The 21,689-nt window shown below is 41.3% G+C and overlaps 1 protein-coding gene across 5 annotated transcripts in view; it reads right to left on the bottom strand.

Annotated features, from left to right (window-relative positions):
• Window positions 1-21,689, bottom strand: part of NRG3 (neuregulin 3) — a gene marked incomplete at both ends in the record, with an annotated part of 1,054,567 nt that overhangs the window by 1,001,898 nt on the left and 30,980 nt on the right. The gene's annotated exons all lie outside the window — the stretch shown is intronic.

Consider the following 21,689-nt stretch of genomic DNA (forward strand, 5'->3'; position numbering starts at 1 on the left):
TCATATGAATCAAAATATAAAATCCTAAATATGAAATCAATAACAATCATATAATAACACAAGGATATTACAATAGTAAGGTTTTTTCAAAATAAAAATGTCAATACAAGGTATTTTAAACTTAATCTCTTATATCACTAAGTCATAAAAGAAAAAAATCCCAAGAGATGACAAAAAAGCCTTTGGAATATTTCAACATTTATTCCTAATTTTAAAATGTCTACTAAAATAACAATAATAAGCCCTAGCCGGCTTGGCGCAGTGGATAGAGCGTCAACCTGTGGACTGAAAGGTCGTGGGTTTGATTCAGGTCAAGGGCATATGCCTGGGTTGCGGGCTTGATCCCCAGTACAGGTCGTGCAGGAGGCAGCTGATCAATGATTCTCTCTCATCATTGATGTTTCTATCTCTCTCTCCCGCTCCCTTCCTCTATGAAATCAATAAAAATATATTTAAAATATTGATATACAATAACAATAATAAGCATTTTCCTAATATTACACTGGATAGTTTAATATATGTGGCATTCCATTTAAATTTAAATGAGACAAAGATATACAAATAAACACTTAGGAATATATTACATAAGGATTTACTAATTGAAGGAAAAAACATTTTTACTAAAGGGTAGAAAAGAGGACTTGAATATACAGAACTACAATATGGTGAGCCCTAACATTGCAAAGACACAGTCCTCCAATTTATAAAAATATCACCTCCACTCAAAGTGCCACTAGAATTGATATTGAAGTTTTAACAAATAAATTTCATATGGAAAAGTCAAAACAGAGCATTTTAAAAAATAGTGTGGATTACTAGATATTGAAAATTCATCTTACTGATAGTGTGTTAACAAGGAATCCTAAATAATCCTAAATAATAAAAGCCTAATATGCAAATCGACCAAACTGCGGAACTACCAGTGGAACGACTGGTCGGCGTGATGCGCCCTGACCACCAGGGCAGACGCTCAACGCAGGAGCTGCCCCAGCCCGCAGGCCCCAGGACAGCCAAGGCAAGTGCCAGCAGGGGCCCCCCAATCGCCCCACTGGTCGCCCCGCAGAGTGAGGCGACCAGCAGAGGCAGCAGGGGGCAGGGCCGGTGAGTGGGCAGTGGTGGGGGTGGGGCCGGCTGGCGAGCTGGCCAGTGCAGCCCCCCTGATCACTGCACCGGTCACCTCCCGAGGGAGACCACCAGTGACAGCGGCGGGGCAATCGGTGGGCGGGACCAGCCAGCAAGTGGGCAAGCACCACCCCCCAATCGCCCAGCCCACAGATTGGCCCCGATCACCAGCCAGGCCTAGGGACCCTACCCATGCATGAATTTCATGCATTGGGCCTCTAGCATAACAATAAAACAGACTAGATATTAATAAACAGTCAAAATTGTTTTCTTCTGAATTCTTTATTCTCATCAAAAGTAATCTGACAAACATTAGACTTTAAATGTAAAAAATGAAATCATAAACATACCAGGCAAAAATACAGATCTATATTTAAGTAATTAGGGAGTGGGAGACATCTCTGTTAGTAAGCCATAAATTGCACAGAAAAGAAAGACTAAAATACTGAACAAGGGGGAAAATCTAAATATTAAAAAAAAAGAGTATCTGAACCAAAAATAGGTATGTAGCAGAGATGGAGTTATTATTCTTAATATATTGAAATATAGATTAATATATATCATAATATATATACTGCATGTATCAAATCAAATAAGAAATGCTTTCAAAACAATATGGGCACATATGAGTAAACAAATCACAATTAAGAAAATATCTACACTAATAAAAGAGTAAGATCCAAATTGACCGTACCTTAGTGACGCCCACCAGCCAATCAGGAGTGAGTATGCAAATTAACCCAACAAAGGTGGCAGGTTAATTTGCATACACAGGTGCCAAGTGGCTGGGGGTGGGGTGGGAAGCAGGCATTCCGCACTGCCCAGCCGCTCCAGGCCTCCGGGCAGCGTGGGAAGGCGGAAAGGCAGCTCTGGGCGGAGCGAAAAGGCGGCTCCGGCAAGAGAGAAGGTGGTGCCAGCAGCCAGGGGAAGGAAGGCCCATTCTTGCACAAATCTTCATGCATCGGGCCTCTAGTATATAAATAATAGAAAAGGCAAACAAATGAACAAATTAAAACATTAGCAATTAAGTTGGGGAATTAGCATGATAAATAAAATTCCATTTTCCTCCATCTAAGTAGCAATGTTTTAATTTTTATTTTCTTTTTTTATGGCATGTCTCATTGTTGGCTAGGGGTCCAAGAAGGAACAAGCTCATATATTCCCGTCTGACATAAATTGATACAAATATTCTCAAGGCAATTTGACAATGCATATAAAAAAGGTGAAAAATGTGACTGCCATTTAACCACAAAATATATACTCCTAAAATTATCCTTGAAAAGGGGGTGTTATTAAAGTATATGTGAGAAGGAAAGATGTTCATAAAATCCTAAGTGGATAAAACAGACTAAAAATAAATGATCTCCTGTTTTACAAATTATGATGAATGTCTTCTTACTGATGTCACAATATTACTCATAATATTGTAAATTTGGAAGTTCATGTAAAAATAATCATTGCAGTTAGCATTTGGGGGTTGGCATAATTGCAGATTCTTTGAATTTCACTTTGTTTCAAAATTTTCTGGATTAGATATGCATGTGTTTGAGGGGGAAAAAGTTTGAAAACTAAAAGTTCATACCAAATAAATGTCACAAAATATTTATTGTAAAAAAATGGATTAGAATGTTTATTAAACCAGGTGCCCAGTGATTCATGGTTTGGAGGAACAGGACTGGGGGGTGTACACTGTGTGGAAGGAGGTAGATGGAGGGTGGCAAGCAGCAAAGCATTCTTCAGAAATTAAGTCAACCATTGTGAGCCTCTCTTCCCTTTTCTTTCTGGTCCAGGGTGCCAGGGTTGGGGAGTGACAAGATTTCCAGTCTGGTCGGCCAAGCAGAGGCAGGCAATGCAGGTGGTAGTAAGATCTCAGCTCTCACAGCTCTCCTTTCTCCCAGGACACACTGCCCAACTCTATAGAAGCTGAATCAAAGGGCCTTTCTGACAGCAGCATCCTCTATGCCTCAGGTTCTTCAATTCCACCAACTTTTAGAGCTTGATATTCCTTATTCCTTGAGGCGTGTCTTACAATGTTATTTTTATTGATATTTAATTTTTCACACAGTCCTGTCTTTGTCTATTGTGGCCAGCAGTGGTGGTAAAAGAAAAGCAAATCAAGAAGGAAACCTCTAAAGAAGGCCCTGTGGGGAGTGGAACACAGTTTCCTGCACGTTGCCCTGAATGGCTGTGCCCAGCCCTGGCTGCCTCTGTCTTCTCCCAACTCAGACCGAATCTGTGGGGCACCTCTGGATGTTCTCGTGAGTCACATTTTGCCTGGCTCCTAAGTCTTTCAGTTACCTTGGTTCTGCTGCCCTAAATTCTTCCCAATTTTCAACATCAGCTTCCCTCCATTAAGAGGTAGGGATATTGATCATTCACCAAATTTGCATTGGCAATAAAACTAATACTGCATAAGAATCCCACCCCATCTTTTTAAATATGTCTTTATTGATTTGAGAGAGAGAGAAAAGAAGAGAGATAGGGAAATAGAAATATCAATGAGAGATCAAGGCCACAACTGGGGCATGTGCCCTGACAGGGAACCAAACTGGTGACCTCTTGGTTCATGGGTCAATGCTCAACCACTGAACCACACTGGCTAGGCCTACCCCCATATTTTTAATGATTTTAGAGAGGGAGGGAGAGGGAGAGAGATAGAAACATCAATGATGAGATAGAATCACTAACTGGCTGCCTCCTGCACACGACCTACTTGGGACTGAGCCCACAAACCAGGCATGTGCCCTGACCTCGAATCGAACCATGATCTGATTCATAGGTCAATACTCAACCACTGAGCTGCACCAGCTGGACCACCCCATCTTTAATACAATGCATATTCCCATACTACCTTATTTTCCCCAACTATAGTGAAGTTATTAGAAGCAACAAGTCCTATTTGATGATGATGATGATGATGATGATGACGACGACGATAACACCAGCCCACATTACTTAAAAATTCCTAATATGTGCTACTTGCCTCATATGTTAATGCCGGTCCTGATGAGCCTTCAAGTAAGTGGTATCACTGCCTTCACAAATTTGATAAAATCAGAGGTTTAAGGGACAGATTCAGTATCAACACCTGGTTTTAGAGCCACAGTCCATCTGGCTTTCAAAGCTCACACACATCCTCACATCTATTGCTGACTCAACACTTTTCTCAGTCCTGTGACCCACCCCATAGCTTAGTAAGTGCCATAACCCCTTATATATGAAGTTCTAGGCCAAGCCCCTTCCATAAAAATTCTCCACTGAGTCAAACATGGATTTAATAAATAGCTAGTCAATGAAGAGTAAATTATTTCTCACATTTACAGCCTCAAAATACCATAGGAATAGGAGGACTATCCTATAATTGAATCAAAACAGCATTTTTTTGTTATGATGTAGTAATAGTTAATGGGATAAAATAAATTTAAAAAAGCAATGGGTTGTTAAGTACCAGATGCATTCTACAACTTGCTTGACAGGAAAAGGCAATGACTCCATTCACTGCTCTTAGTCAGTTAGATGCTGTGTGAGAAATACCGAAGCGTGAGCAAAGTCAAGGAAACCATTAGCAGCAGGTAAAATGCAAGGAAAAATAATGGACCTTCATTAGTAAAATAAAAGAACACAACCCTATCAGCAAGTCTTTGTTAGCCTTAAGCCTCTTCCTTTGACTGAATTTAAAATAACCTCCCCCATGGCAGAGCTGACTGGCAGCCATATCTGAATTTCCATCAGCATGGGCCACACTGTTCACTCTGCACTGGTGATTCCCTGAGACTCCACCCCATCATCTTTGCAGCCCCACCCAAGGTGTTTGCAACTGCTTTTCCATATGAATGGCCTGTCCTGTATCAGGCTTCACACTTGGATAAAATTTCTGAAACAAGCAGCAGCTGGAGTCACTGTGCCTCAAACCTATCAATAAAAGGCCCAAGACCCCACACTAGCACTGGCCTGCCTAGCCTCACAGCTGGGACTAATCTGGGCACTTCCTAGCCCAATATAAGGAATAGCCATCTGCAGAGGCTGACTTTGCACTCCCAGGAGGCCCCAGAGCCAGTGCAGCCAGTGGACAGCTTCAGACCATACCAGATTACAACTCTGCATCCAGGAGCAACACACTCAAGGGCCAGACTCAGTGAGCACCAAAGCCCTACTGAAGCAAGCCCTGCCCCATAAGGGTGGTCTCCTGCACAGCAACCCTTCCACTGTATTTGTTGCTGGTCCTCACAGCCAATTTGCCTGGAGGTCAATTTCTCCCAGTGATGCCAACAGCAATCAGGGCTCAACTAGAACAAGACAGAGCACACAGCCCACATGGGTCCCACCTAGAGTGCCCAGCCCAGGTGACTGGAGAGCCTGAGCCACTGGGCCCTACAGGACAGCTACTACACAAGGCCACTCTATCAAATTCGATTTTATCGAATTTGTGAAGGCAGTGATACCACTTACTTGAAGGCTCATCATAGCAGCTCTACCAAATACACAGAAACAAACACAGGGAAGCAGCCAAAATGGGGAAACAAAGAAACATGTTACAAATGAAAAAAATGGAAGCAAGCAAACTACTGGATACAGAGTTCAAAACAATGGCTATAAGGATCTTGACAGCTTAAAGAGACTTAATAAGAGCTTCAAGGGAATTAATGAGAGCATCAGGGGAGTTAGTGGGACTTTCATTCTCTTATTGAGAATGTCAAAGACATGAAAAAGGACCAGTCAGGAATTAACTATACACTAACTGAATAAAAAATAATTTACAGGGATCCAACAGTAGAATAGAGGATTCTGATAATCAAATCAACAATTTGAAATATGAAGAAGCAAAAACACGCAATTAGAAGAGTAAAATAAAAAAGAATCCAAAAATATGAAGATAGTTATTATAAGGAGCCTCTGGGACAACTTCCAACAAAACAACTTTTGCATTATGGGGGTGCCAGAAGGAGAAGAGAGAGGGCAAGATATTGAAAACCCATTTGAAAAATAATAAGAAAATTTCCCCTACCCAGTGAAAGAAATAGACTTACAAGTCCAGGAACTGCAGAGAGTCCAAAACAAGAGGAATCCAAAGAGGCCCCGCACCCAGACACATCACAATTAAAATGCCAAGGGTTAAAGACAAAGAAAGGATCTTAAAAGCAGCAAGAGAAAAGCAGTTAGTTACTTACAGGGAGCACCTATATGATTGCCAGCTGATTTCTCAACAGAAGGCCAGGGTCAGAATGGGAACTAGGTGGAGCGGGGAGCAATGGGGGAAAATGAGGGGACATCTGTAATACTTTCAACAATAAAGATGTTTTTAAACACCACAAAACAAAAAACTAAAATAACTTTTTAATGATATAAATGAAAAGAAATACATGCCACAAATAGGTTATCTTTAAGCTTCATTACTAACTGCTAAATCAGAGCATATGAAATATCATATACAAACCAAAAATCCAGAAAATACAGGGTAACAGAAAAAAAATGGTCTTGCATTTCTTTGTACATAATCAAAAGTAGGACTGCCTTATGTGAGAAATCCAAAATGCTGTCACAAATTTATATTTGTGTTTTACTTTGTCCATATACTATAAAAAAAAAAAGAGCTCTATCATAACTGAATTCACTTCTGAAGCAGAGGACTGCTGTTCTTTAAACCAATTCACTGGGAAACTCTAGCTCTTGATCTATAAAGAAACATCCCAAATACAACAAATGTATGGGTCAACCTAAATCTTTTCTGGAAGAAGATAAGGGAAAATTAGATAGATAGATAAATAGATAGATAGATAGATAGATAGCCTATGAATGAATGAATGAACCCATTTTCAGCAGCAGAGACTAGTGGGCCACACTTTTACATAACCACTCTGTAAACATTACAATGATGTATAAAGTACATTTGAGTATGATAGAACTATTTCTTTTCCACTCAAGCCACAGCTCCATTCTGATTCCTGAGTATGGCATATGCATTTGGATAACAAAGATAATGGACATTCCAGTAAAAGTTCTCCTTCAAGATCAACCCAAGGTCTTCCATTGGGCTAAACATCATCACTGTATAACTTTCTCTAAACCGTGTGAAAAAGATTAAGTGCCCACGTCCCCTGAAAACAACGGGCTATGAAAACTGGTTTTCCTGCTGAAAGCTCACAGTGATTTCTGCAGTATCCTAAGCTCTTGGTCTTATCCCTGACAAGGTACAGCTTGGAAGGGGTCATGGGAAAAGATGTTTTCTACAATGTGTGAAGCCAGCACTGTGAAACTGAAGGAAAACTACCTTATGTGGTAGATAATAACCATTGTGTACATACTATGAATCTTTTTTTAAAAATATATCTTTATTGATTTCAGAGAGGAAGGGAGAAGGGAGAGATAGAAACATCAATGATGAGAGAGAATCAGATTGGCTGCCTCCTGCATGTCCCCTACTGGATCAAGCCCACAACCTGGGCAGGTGTCCTTGACCGGAATAAAACCTGAGACCCTTCAGTCCGCAGGCTGACGCCCTACCCACCAAGCCAAACCAGCCAGGGTCATACTATGAATTTTTAATGCTTCAGGTACATGACTCTTTGAGTACTAAAAATCAGCCCTCCCCTTACAACAGTTATTGCACATTGTCATCATAATCAAAGGGTTTTACCCCAAATCTACTTTGATGATAATTTATACAAAACAGTTCTCTTATTTTGAAGGAGGCAAAATATATTCATGTATTCATTTGTTATTTTCATTCATTTATTAATTTCATCATTCATTTATCTGTCTGTCCATCTAACCACTTAGCTCATCCACTTGACACATATCTGAGCAGCTCCTTTATATAAGGCACATGTAGGGGCTGGAGAGGAAAGCCAGATAAAACATGTTTGTCTATAACTACAATCAAAGGAGAAGGTTATTATGCACCATGAGATGTGTAAATTGTTTAGGGAGATCAGAGGAAGAAGACATGAATTCCAAATGAAGGGTCTGAAGTAGGACTCTTTATGTAAAGTAGCATCTAAATAGGTTCTTGAATACATTAAATGATTTAAGTGCACTTAATAATTTAATTTCAATCTAACCTAAAATCAGACAACAAATAATCAATCTTCTCCATTAATCCAGGTACGTGTTTATAATTGTGACTAGTTATCTGTGTTTTGAGCCATGGTACTGTCTAATCTGAAGAACTATGTAGCCTGAAAAAGTAAGTTTTAGCTTTGATTAGAAATGGGACAAAGTCTTGGTTTCTCCACTTAATGTCCATGCAGACTTTGGCCCACTTCTTAACATTTCTGTATTTCCATTCCTCATCCATTAAATGGAATAATAGTGCCTACTTGGTGATATTTTGTCAACAAATCAACAAATTAAAAGTGCTGGTGAGGATGTGGAGAAAAGAGAACCTTAGTACACTGCTGGTGGGAATGCAGACTGGTGCAGTCATTATGGAAAACAGTATGGAGTTTCCTCAAAAATTAAAGATGGGACTGCCATTTCACCCAGTGATCCCACTTCCAGGAATATATACTAAGAATCCTGAAACACCAATCAAAAAAGAATATATACATCACTATGTTCATAGCAGCACCATTTACAATAGGTAAGATCGGGAAACAGCCCAAGTGCACACCAGTAGATGAATGGATAAAAAAGCTGTGGTACACTTACACTGTGGAATACTATGCAGCTGTAAAAAAAGGATCTCTTACCATTTGAGACAGCATGTGTGGACCTGGAGAGTATTAAGCCAAGCAAAATTAGCCAGCCAGAGAAAGACAAGTTCCACATGATCTCATTGATATGTGGAATATAATGAACAAAATAAACTGAAGAACAAAACAGACCCAGAGACCTGGAGCATGGAACAGATCTATAAAACTCAGAGGGAAGGGGGTGGGGAGAGATTTACCAAAGAACTTATATGCAGATATGCATAACCCATGGACACAGACAAGAGTACGGTAGGGCTGAGGATGGGGGGTGGGTACGGAGTGAAGGGATCACCAGGGGAAAAGGGGGGCATCTATAATACTTTCAACAATGGATATAAAAATTTTTAAGTACATAAAACTCTTAGAATGTTCACTAACATAGGTAAACACTTGGTAAAGACAGTATTATTATGATGCATTGCTAGTCTGCCTTCCTCACCTCAAATCCAAACTGTCGCCTGCCAATGGCAACGCCCGCCCCTGTACTAGAGTTTGTGCTCATGGCTGACTCCCGTCCACATATCAGTTTTCTGACTAACATCCAAATAGTTCTCTATGTCTCTTCAAGGGAAGTCCCATAGGTTCATGCTCTACCTTGACTTCACCTGCTTTTGGAAAATGACTAATGCTTTGTGATGCTACCCAGAGCCCCCCAAAGCCAGTGTTTTCTATTTCACATAGCCTATGATTTCAACTGGGGGATCCCAAGCTACCCTTCAAGTTTTTGAACACCCATATCCATCTGATTCAGCAAGTAACAGATATACAGAAACTTCATTTTGTTTATATTGCTTATTATCTTTTTTATAATTTAATTCATTAACTGAAATTTAAGTTCTATGGTCACATAACCAACACATGGTAAATTATACAAGTATTAGTTGCCTGATAACTATTTACTGAGTGGAAAAGCTGTTACAGGGAACTGGCACTTTCCCCTATGCACCGGGTTGGTAAGGAATATACTACATCCATGCTGTCCAATATGATAGCCACCAGTCCACATGTGGCTAATGAGCACGTGAAATGCGACTCATCTGATTTGAGATGTGCTATAAGGGTAAATTACACACCAGATTTTGACTACTCAGTACACAAAATAAATGTAAAATATTCCATTCATAGTTTTTGTATTGATTACATGTTGAAATATTATTTTAGCTACATTGAGTTATATTAGATATATCATTGAAATTGAGTTCGCCTGTTCCCTTTTACTTTTCTAACATGGCTCACATACTCCTACTGGGCAGCGCTGAGCTGAGGGAGTCTCTCATTCTAATGGAGACACACAGGCCTGAGAGCAAGGAATAGGCATTTCCTGGAATCTCAAAGCTCCTCTGGTTGTCCAGATGTCCAGAGCACAGAGCAACTACCACAGGTCTGTGCAGTCTCCTGGGCAGGCAGAAGGAATAAATAAATGTGCTCTCTCAAGCGGGAGGCGCTGGACAAATTCCAGGGATCACAGGACTGGGGAAGGGGGGTTTCCAGCAGGTAGCTAATACAGTAGTCTCCCTGATTCACTGACCAGTGTGAGAATCCAAAACTCCATATTTAACAGTGTCAAGTAGCTCTTTACTGATCCCAGATTCAAAACATTTCCATAGTTGAGCACCAAAGAAATTTTCAAACATTATTTGATATTGTGGGTTTTGGTGAAGAGATAAAATTAAGAGATATCTAGAGGATGGTTGATCCATTTCAAAAAAACTTGAAAGAAATTCCTAACTGCTCAACACCTATTTCATTTCTTTTGCAGTCACCTATGACCCATACTTTTCTGTAATTTTGTATGGTCAAAAATGCAGCCTCTCCAAGCCAGCTGACCAGCCTTAAGCAGAGAAAGCCCTCCTAGGTTCAGCACTGAGCATCAGGTGCAGCCTAATCTGGAATGGGCACCTGCTCATTTGAAGATGGAAAAGCAAAGATATCCAGATCGGACCAATGCTTAAAATATGAGCAAGATTTCTTTACAGGGGAGCAGTGTAGCTCATATCCCAGTGCAGTCCCCAAAATCACGTATTTTAATATCTAATTTCTAAAGAGAATAGGCTATTCATGAAGAATAAACTGTTTTAATAAATGATATATTACCCCAGCATAAAATATTTGCCCAAGTGATCTTAGATAAAAATAAAGCCTGCGGCCTTCACAGGATACTACAATAACAAACGGTAGCAGAAAACAGCAGCTGGTGTTTGTGTTGAGAGCTTCAAGTACATTCACATCTAATTTGAACCATTGGATATAACCTAAAAATTACCTGCGGGAGGTATTGTTTTCCCAGTTTCACAAATGACGGGATCCAAGAATTTATACCGAGGAAAGGACTAAAGCAAGAAGCAAAATTCAAGTCTCTGAGAGCAAATTGTGTATTTTTAAAGGATCTCCTCAGATACTCACTTCAGTGTTGAGACTTCAATATCTGAAAGACTCAGTGGATTTGATTTTTAAAATTCTAAAAGAACATGTGGGCCGCGTCCTAGGGGTTATAAATGCAATATATGAATTTGCAGTTGCATGAAGAGCTGTGTGGGGGAAAAATTAATGGCTATTATTTGTTGAGCATTTTCTTATTTATTTTTCTCATTATAAAAGTAACACATGTTCATCATAAAAATATAAACAATATTTAAATAATTATAGTTTCACATCCAGAGGAAATTGCCATTATGGATGTATATGCAGAGGTGACCTTCGATGTTTTTAGTCGTCCATGCTGCACTCAGAAGGAGGGAACAGTGGTTGCGATGCCACCTTAGACAGTCTTGGCACATGGAGTCATGTAATCTTATACCTTTTCAACCTCCTTTTTAAAGGTACAATATACTTTAAATATGCTTAAAGCCTGCTTCAATTTTTCTATATACACAGAGTAAAAACGTGGTCTCCTTCCTGGAAAAGGAGAGGATGAAGTTCATGGAGGCCTTGATTGCTGATCATGCATTCCATATGGGCTCACTGACCATCTATTGCTTCTAAAGTGCTGAGCAAGGTGCTAGATTAGAAGGACTTGGATCAGCCACAGTTCTGCCCTTAATATCTTAAAAGCTACTAATTGAACTTGGCTTGCATGAGGACACCGGCGGAGGGAGCGCCCTGGATCATTATTCCAAAGGAGTGAGGAAGACAGCTGCAGGCTTCATTCCATTGCTTCATTACTTGAAGCTCCATAATAGCTTCTGCTAAATAACCTTCCCTGATCAAGCCCTTGGTGGTTCTCTCAGAGCACCCAGAATAAACCCAATCATAAAACTGATTCAATATGGTGCCAGGCTCTTGAATGCTTTGTCCACTTTTATCTGACTTCCCCTCCCAATGACCCCATCAGGCAGTGCCTATAAGCACCTCCGTTTTAAAGATTTGGAAATTAAGACTTGGATACATTCATTAGCTGGACTACAGATTTATCCAACTCCCATGACCAGGCTCTTAACACCACAATATTGACCAGGGGAAGAGAGTAACAATGCATCAAGTTCAAGGAGCCTGGCCTGGAAGGTTGACCGGAACCCTGCCAAACTTGTATCTTGTCCTCCCAGGTTCAGTGCTTCAGCCCATGGTTCTTTCGGATATAAGAGTAAGCTGAGGTTGCCTCCCACACAAAACCCTTCTCACCTTTTATTATCCCTAGTTGCAATATTCTTCTCCACATTCATAAGCTTCACTCATCAAAAAAGATTTCCGTGCTCACCCATTCTAGTACATGCTCTTTAATAGCACTCTGCTCCCCCCACCCCATAAAACATGAATGAAGTAGGTTTGAGAGCAGTCAGTGCCAAGTAATACTCTGCATGTAAAAAGGCACTGGCATGCACCCAAATACACTCACATATTCATATACCCCATCCAAACCCTGCAAGAAAATACAAAAAGAACAAGGAAAAGCTGAGGAAAGAAAAAAAGAAAAGTATCTGGAAAGCATTGTCCTGAGATTTTAATAATGATGGATTTTTCCTGGTGAATAAGATTTTAGAGATTTTTTCTATGTTTTGTTTACCTGCACTTTCTAATCTTTGGTAATTAACATATATTATTCTCACAGTACATTTCAAAAGCATAATGGCAACTCTAAAATAAGCAATAACCAACATTTGGGTTTTTGTGGGGTTTTTTTTGTTTTGTTTTTGTTTTTGTTTTTTCAAGAAAACATATTTACTTGGGCAGTTGCTTAGGTTCTCCCTAAATTGGGTATCCAATGTCATGGCAAGTAATTCCGGGATCACTGTGTTGCCATTGCCCTGTGCAGGAGCTTCTTCAGAGGTCAGGGGAGGGGGTCGACGGAAGTAAAATGAGTGAAAGGAATGGTTTTAACAATAATAGGAGCAACAATTAGTAGCTGAGGAGGAAATGTCCCACCTGATAATCTCATCCCAGAAAAAGCAACTCTGTGCAAGGGCATGAAACACACACAAAAACCAGCACCCTGAATAAGAGCAGCAAAGGAGACTCTGCCACACCCATCCTCACCCGCCCAACCCTCAAAAGTGAGATGCCCTAGGGCAGCCGTTTCCATTGTTGTACAAGTGTCTCCTGGCCACAGCGGAGGAAAGCAGGTGTCCTGGGGGACTCTTTCCTGAGCACTGAGGGGAGGGGCAGGCATAGTTCCGTGCACTCCCAGGACATGCTCAGCAGCGGGCTTTACATCTGTGTAGTGCTTTACCTGAAAATCCCATGTTAATATCCATTCTTAGCTCAAAAAGAAATGAACTCTCCACTTCCATAACTGAGATACTTTGCAACTTCTAGTCAAATGCCAAAGTGTCTCTGAGGCTTTGCTGATATAGCCAAGACAGTGAAGCCCCTACACAACACATTGGCATCAATCAAATCAATGGGGAAGAAACGGCTATCATCATATTGGTGACCAAATAAAAAGCACTTTTTAAGAAGTAACTGCTGACACAAATTTACATTCATTCTGAGGAGAAATTCCACTGGTTAACCTGGCTTTGCCTGAAGTATAAATGTTAGGGGGAAATGTAACTCATTCTAAGAAGGTGTTTATCAAAATAATCATTCAGCAGCTCTCACTTCCCAGAGCATCGAGCATGCGTAGCATTCATGCCCACAGTGGTGCAGCTCAGTGCCACGCAGGGCAGGGCGTGCATTCTTCTCAGACGAACAGGCAACACCAGGTGTTTGTATTTTGGTCTAAGAACTGTTATCACTAAATTTAATAAATACTGAAAGTGGAATATTTTATGGCTTTCCACAGGTTATGTTTAATACTTGTTTAATTAAGGTTAAAAATGAGTGTTGATCCAATACGCCTAAGTGCTTTTTCTTGGAAAATCATTGAGTACTCAGGACTCCAGGCTGCAAGGGCTACTTACTCTCAAGTTACCAGCTGAAGGGATTTGCTTTGCTGGCCTTTCCAATACCTTCTCGCTCTGTGTTTTGGTGGGTTGTTTTTCTGTGTGTTTTTGTTTGTTTGTTTGTTTGTTTTTGCCCTTCATTGAAAGCTAGAGCTGGTATAGTCTATTTCACTTGGTGTCCGGTAGGCAAACAGCAAGCGGAGCAGATTATGGGGTGGGAAAGAGTGGGTGACTCATAGGTTATCACCTGCCACAACCATCAAATGTCCTCCCCTTCAGGATTTTAGAGTGAGGTTTTGACACTAAAAATGCTAATTAAGGAAGCTATCAGTGCAGAAAAGTATTCATTTATTCACCTGAAAAGCAGTTTAGATATTTTGTAAAATTCCAGAAAGGGGGCTTTTTAATGACATACATTGCAAAGATCATGCTTACAACATACGTTTCTGAGCATGGAAAAACAGATACAATTTTAGGGCCACTGAACAATGCAATGACAGACCATGTAAAAATTTTACGAGAACTAAGAAAAAGACATGAAACACTAACGCAAAAAGATACGTGCACCTCCATGTTAATTGCCACAGCATCATTTACAATGACCAAGACATGGAAGCAACCTAAACATCCATTAATAGATGGGTGGATGGATAAAGAAAATGTGATATATCTACATATAGATATAGATATAGATGGTATAGATATAGATATAGATATAGATATAGATATAGATATAGATATAGACATAGATATAGATACAGTTGATGTAGATATAGAATGTGTGGGTGGATCTTGAGGGCATTATGCTAAGTGAAATATGGGACAGACAGAGAAAGATAAATACCGTAAGATGACATTGACGTGGAATCTAACAATAAAATGAAACAAACGAAAAACCACACTCATAGATAAAACATCAGATTGGTGGTTGCCAAGGAGGGGTTTGGGGATAGGCAACATGGCTGAAGGTGATCAAAAGGAACATACTTCCAGTTATAAAGTAAATAAGACCTGGGATGTAATGTACAGCATGGTGACTATAGTTAATGATACTGTGTCATATATTTAAAGACTGCTAAGAGATTAGCTCTTGAAAGTTCTCATCACAAGAAAACAGATCTCTCCCATATTTTGATTAGAAGATGTGTGCCTCACTGAAATTGCTTTGTAGACTCAAACCCTGCCTTCATTCCTAGAGAGAGAAGAGTCTGAATTGGTATCATGTGGATACAACTAACTTCTCCCTCTCCTCACTTCTCAAAGAACCTTTAAGATTTTGCCAACAGGCTATTCTTCTTACACTGTAGTAACGCGTGTGCCAAAAACTGTTCACAGGTTTGGAGCCAAATTTGGATCAATGTGCAATGAGCGTTTTTGCTACAGCTGAGTGCATACCCTGTGGGATGAAAGCCTGGGCTAAAGGACTCAAATGGAGCAGGTAAAACACTGAACAATCTCTGGGTGAGGGAGCCAGAGCCTCGTCCTCTGAATGTGCGAGAACTCTGCCTCGTGAGCCTTTGGGGGAGTGAGCTCAGCAACCGCCCACCCACCCCGAGCAGCGATCAGTGAACCGGGACCTGCAGTGGAGACGCGGCATTCCTTCGGGATGTGGTCAGGATAGCTTGTACTTTTCTCTTGCTTATTTTGTGTTAAGTCTATTAATCTTTTTATCCTCTCCCCGACATTTCTAGTACTTGCATTCTTTTAGCTTTCATAGTTGAAAACAACTGTGCTAATCATACCTGAGTGGCTAATCTCTCTTTACTATGCCAGTATTCTGGAAATTGCCTCATCTCAAGGCAGATGGAAGGCTTCCAGAGAGTATAAGGAACCAGACCCTCTTCAGTTCACCCTGGTCATGGGAATGTGCTAAGAAGTACTTGCCTACAGTGAAACAACCCAAAAAAACTATTTCAGGTGGTCATCTTGCTTTAGCCACCATCTCACCACCATCACAACCTTACCACATCACCACTGTGACCATCGTCATCCTCTCACCCCCACTATCACCGTTACCACCACCCATGTACTGGGTTGAACGGTGTCCCTCCAAAAAAATCATGTACACTTGAAACCCAGGAATGTGACTCTATTTACATCTTTCCAGATATAATCAGGATGAAGGCATATTGACTGAACTAAGATGGGCTCTAAAACCAATATGATTGCTGTCTTTATCAGGAGAGGAAAATCTGGACACACAAACAGACACACAAGGGAGAAGGAGGCAGAGATTGAAGGGATGCCAAGGATGGCTGGCAACCACCAGAATCCAGAGGAGACATGGAAGGATTCTACTCTAGAGCCTCAGACCTTGACCTTGACCCACCAAGATCTTGACCTCAAACTTCTGGACTCCAGTACCTGAAAGAAGATTTCTATTGCTTTAAGCCGCCCAGTGTGTGACACTGTATCACAGCTGCCCTAGGAAACTTCTACTCCTCCCATCACCTCGATCACCCCATCACTCCCACCACCATCAGCACCACCTCCCTCCTCATCATGATGACAAAAATGACTCGGATAACATCCTTTCAAGCCAACACTGGGACTTAGTTTTAGTGGTCAGTGGCTGACAGCACAATATGGACTCATTAAGTGTCTTAACCACCAGTGGTCTGACCCCCGCTACTGGGATTACAGATTTAACGTCTCTCCTTTTTCATCCGCGAACTTCTGGTTTGAGCTTAATGTGCCCACTTCTCCCCATTCCCACACAAAGAAAAACAAAAATGGTTTGGCATGATAGAGACATCAAAGATAATTCATTTAACCCCATAATCAGACAGAGCTGGGAAATGATCTCTAGAAAGAAGAAATACCTTGTATAGTCAGTGAATAAACTTCTAACAAAATCAGATCCAGAACTCAGACCTCCAAATCCACCCAATCAAGATGTCTTGCTAGGGAAGTGGATACAGTATTTTTAATACCTACTGCTGAATATTAGGAAGTGATGTGTGAAAAGTAGAAACATTCCTCACCTTGCTTCCAACTACTTGGCTCATTTAAGTCTCATTGTGTCTTCCCCGAAAAAAAATGTGTAGTCCTGGCCCAAAGATAAAATTACTGAAATATTCACTATGATAACCGTGGTGGAATTATCACATGAAGACATCTGAGAAAGATTTTTTCTATATTAGCAATGCATAACTGAAGTATCCCTACAGCTAAGGGGCATATCCTTAAGATGAACTCCATATCTACACTAATAAAAGAGAAACATGCAAATTAACCATCACTCTGCTACACCCATAAGCCACACCCACCAGCCAATCAGGAGTGAGTATGCAAATTAACCCAATCAAGATGGCAGCCGGCCACAGAGCTGGAGCAAGCAGGAGGCTTGGGTTGCCCTGGCAATGGAGGAAGCCAAGCTACTCGCCTGCCCTGGCTGGCCCTGGCCTCCGCTCAAGGCTACAAAGTTTCAATTATAGAAGATAAATAAATCCCAACAAAAATGGCGGCAGCCATGGAGCTGGAGCTGAGCAGGAGGCTTGGATTGCTCCCGGCGATGGAGGAAGCCAAGCTTCCCGCCCTGGCCAGCCCTGGCCTCCACTCAAGGCTACAAAGTTTCAATTATAGAAGATAAATAAATCCTAGATACTTGGCTTCCAGTGGGCCTGGCCTCCGCTCAAGGAGGTGCTGAAAAAAAAAAAAAGAGAGAGAGAGAAAAAGGAGGGGCTGGGACCTTGGGTCACCGGGGGGTGATCAGGCCAGGATGGGACAGCAGGGGCTGTTGGGGATAAGCAGAGCAGCAGGGGGGCCAGTTGGGGCTGAGCAGGCTGTCAATGGGGGTCCGTTGGAGGTGATCAGGACAGCAGTGGGGAGTTTGGAGTGAGCAGGCCAGCAGGGGGGCAAGTGGGAGTGAGCAGGCCAGTGGGGAGGGGAGGTGTGGGCGAGCAGGCCATCAGGGGGGGCAGTTGGGGGTGAGCAGGCTGGCACGGGGGGCAGTTGGGGGTGATCTGGATGGCGGGAGGGCATTTGGGGGCGAGTAGGCCAGCAGCATGGGGCAGTTGGGGGCGAGCAGGCCGGCAGGCAGAGTGGTTAGGGGCAATCAGGCAGACAGGCAGGTGAGTGGCTGGAGCCAGCAGTCCCGGATTGTGAGAGGGATGTCCAACTGCCAGTTTAGGCCCGATCCCCGTAAACCGGCAGTAGGACATCCATTGAGGGGTCCCAGATGGGAGAGGGTGCAGGCCGGGCTGAGGAACACCCCCCACCCTCCGTGCACGAAATTCGTGCACCAGGCCACTAGTACCTATATAAAACTGAAACAACTTAGAGGTTTTCTCAAAGCAAGTCTGAGGGAGAATTCTTATCAAGCAATCAGGAGGACACTTGGGAATCAGGGGAGCTGTGATCAGTATGTTAATGAAGATTATCTACATCTTGCATCTAAGCATCAACAAATTAAAGAGGGCCTGTGTTTCTAAAGCATCTGGTAAAGACAAACCTAATGATAAACACAATTAGGCATATTTATTCCTTTTGTTCTTTGAAAGTCATCTAATTGTCCTAGCTTTCAAATCAGAGTGCCTGAAGGTGCAATCTCGGATACTGAAAATGACACTTCTAAACCCCAACTTCTGAAATTTTTGGAAGAAGAGTATTGAGGAATTTGTAATTTTGATATACAAATTGTGAGCTCCACTATTAAAAAAATAGTAACTGTTAAGGTTAGTTCCACAAAGCAAGATGTAATTCTGTACAACTCAGTTCCACATTTAGAGTCAAAAAGAGTTCATCTACACAGTTATCCAGTTAATCTGAGTACTTTCAGCTGAAAAAAATTTAAAATAGCAGTTTCCTTAACATCAGCTCCTTTAGAAATAGTTTTATTACAAATCTCCCCTTTTTCTTTTACCCAGTTGATACTCGGTTTCATAATGTCATTAAGGTAGCACTTCTCTCACATATAAAAATAATTATATAAATGGACTAACAAAACACACATATACTTTTAAATTTTAACCAGTCAGTGGGATGTGCCCCTATTATTTCCTAAGACTCAATCATTGAGCATGTAATAACCTGCAATTCCATCATCTTCCACTGTTTCAGTCTCTGCCAGAGAAGCCACCACCACATACCATGATGCATTACTTTTTCTCCTAATCAGCATGCATATCAGAAGCTACTCTTTCCTTTTAGATAGTGGATGCAGGTCCTCTGCAATTCTTAGAGTAAGCAAGCAAGAATTCTAAAACCAAATCTATTGCTTGTTTTGCTTAAATGTTTAATGTTTTCCCTAAATAATTCATGTCCTCCCAAAAATAGGTCAGATATGACACGGGTAGCAATGGAAACTAGAAAATGCTTCAAATGGTGCTACTTTCCCTAGGAACACATACCCTATTGGAAGTCTAACAGGAATCTCAAATTTAGTAAGTCCCACACCAAATGACTGACTTCCTCACTACCAACCTCTTCTCCTCCAGTGGGACAGTTTAAAGAAAACAAACAGACAAAGCTCTCTCTATTCACACTAGATTTCTCTCTTTCCCTAACCCCTCTGACCCTCCCCGCTCCTTAGCAATCTTTATTGTAGACACCGTTCGGAAATATCTTTCAAATCAGAACATCTCATCTGCACTTCCCTGCTCCCACTCCAGTTCCTGCGCAGGCACCTTTCACCTGGCCACTGCGAGGGCTTACCTGCTCTCCTGGCTTCCACTCCTGCCCCTCCATTGTCTGTTTTCTACACAAGACAACTAACTACACCCCGACTTGGCTATTTCCGGCAGTTTTCCATCTCTCACAGAATAAATTCAAAATACTTGCCGTAACCTCACACTGGCTTGCTCTCAGAACTCCTGGGCTGTTGTTCTGTCCCCATGACCCTGCCTTCCAGACAGGACAAACAGAACCCCACATCAAGCTCGTGGCATGCTCGTCCTCCCTGTCTAGAATGCATTTCTGCAAACATTGTCTTGACCTCAGAACTTTCTCAAATGCCGCCTCCTCAAAGAGTTCTTCTCCAGCCACCCTGTGTAAGATAATCCCCTTGGTAATATCACATGAATGAAGGATCAGCTCGTCATGAAAATGACAATGATGACTTAGGATGAGATGAGAGAGCACCTGGAGAAGGAACATTTGGCTGCACATGGTATGGAAGAGCAGGGTCTATTTTTTGTTGGAAAATAAAATTTGCCTTTTTAGTGAAAATGATGATGATGATGATGATGATGATGATGATGATGATAACTACAGCAACAGTAGCCAACATTCATAGAACATATGCCCAGCACTGTTCTGGCTATTTTGTCATTCCCAATTATGGGTGAATGACAAAATCCATTTAATTCTTACAGCCTTGGAGGTAGGTATGTTTTTGTTCCCTTTTATAGATTAAGTAACTAATATACCAAGAATACCTAGAAAAGCTTGCATAACCCCAAACAAGTTAATCTGATCAGGAAGGCTTTTAAAAGAAACACGACCAAACAAAATCATGCAATGTAAGGCTATGGAAATATCGCTGTTTTTAGAGGGCTGCTTCCTCTAACAAAGGGAAAGTGACCCAAGAGATGCGGAACCCTCTCAAAAGGCAAGTCCCAGTCATGCAATCACAAGTAATCCCAAAGACAGGACAGAATGCATTCCAAGTGCCAATCCAGCTACAGGGTGAGGGATGATTTTTAAAGAGGAAAACTGTTTAGCAGTAATGATTAGCAGTAATGACCTATAAGAACAATATAGAAAAATGCATAAATTTCCAGAAAGAGCTGAAATTGTGCTAAAAGTATGAGTTTCCAAAGGAGTCCCTTATGTTCTACTGAATCTAGCAAGGACATTTTCTGTAATTTCCTATGAATTACAGTAACAGATGTGAAAGAGAATATTATTTTGCCTACTCCTCTCTAATTCCATGTTCTGTTGGGAGGTGGAAAAGAAATCTGGTACAAGGAAACCACACATGTCAAACCTCTAAAACTCAGGTCTGCTGTCCAAGAAATAACACATCCAAGGAGCCAGAGGGTTTGCAGATAAGAGAATGTTCCACAAACCTGGAGGAGAAGGAGAATGGGAAAGACCAAAAGAACTCTGAAGAGCCCTAACCGGTTTGGCTCAGTGGATAGACCATCGGCCTACGGACTGAAGGGTCCCAGGTTCGATTCCGATCAAGGGCACGTACCTTGGTTGTGGGCATATCCCTACGAGGCGGTGTGCTGGAGGCAGCTGATTGATGTTTCTCTCTCATCGATGTTTCTAACTCTCTATCCCTCTCCCTTCCTCTCTGTAAAAAATCAATAAAATATATTTTAAAAAAAGAAAAAAGAAAAGAACTCTGAAGATAACTGAGTATAGTGTGGTTTGCAACGAGGGGAAGAGGATGGGATCCATGATCCAGGAAAAAAATAGTGATTTGTGAGCACATAAAAAACAAAAACAGTGATCGCTTAGGGCCAATGTGGATTCATGAAGAATGATTTGGGCCATTTGAGTGCCTTTTCTTTCTTCTTCTTCTTTTTTTTTTTTTTTTTTTTTTTTTTTTGCTAAAGTTAGATAATGGCACATGATGCCAAATTCATGAACGATATAAAGCTGGGAGGAT

This window comes from Cnephaeus nilssonii, assembly GCF_951640355.1.
Source record: "Cnephaeus nilssonii genome assembly, chromosome: 16".
Lineage (NCBI taxonomy): Eukaryota > Metazoa > Chordata > Mammalia > Chiroptera > Vespertilionidae > Cnephaeus > Cnephaeus nilssonii.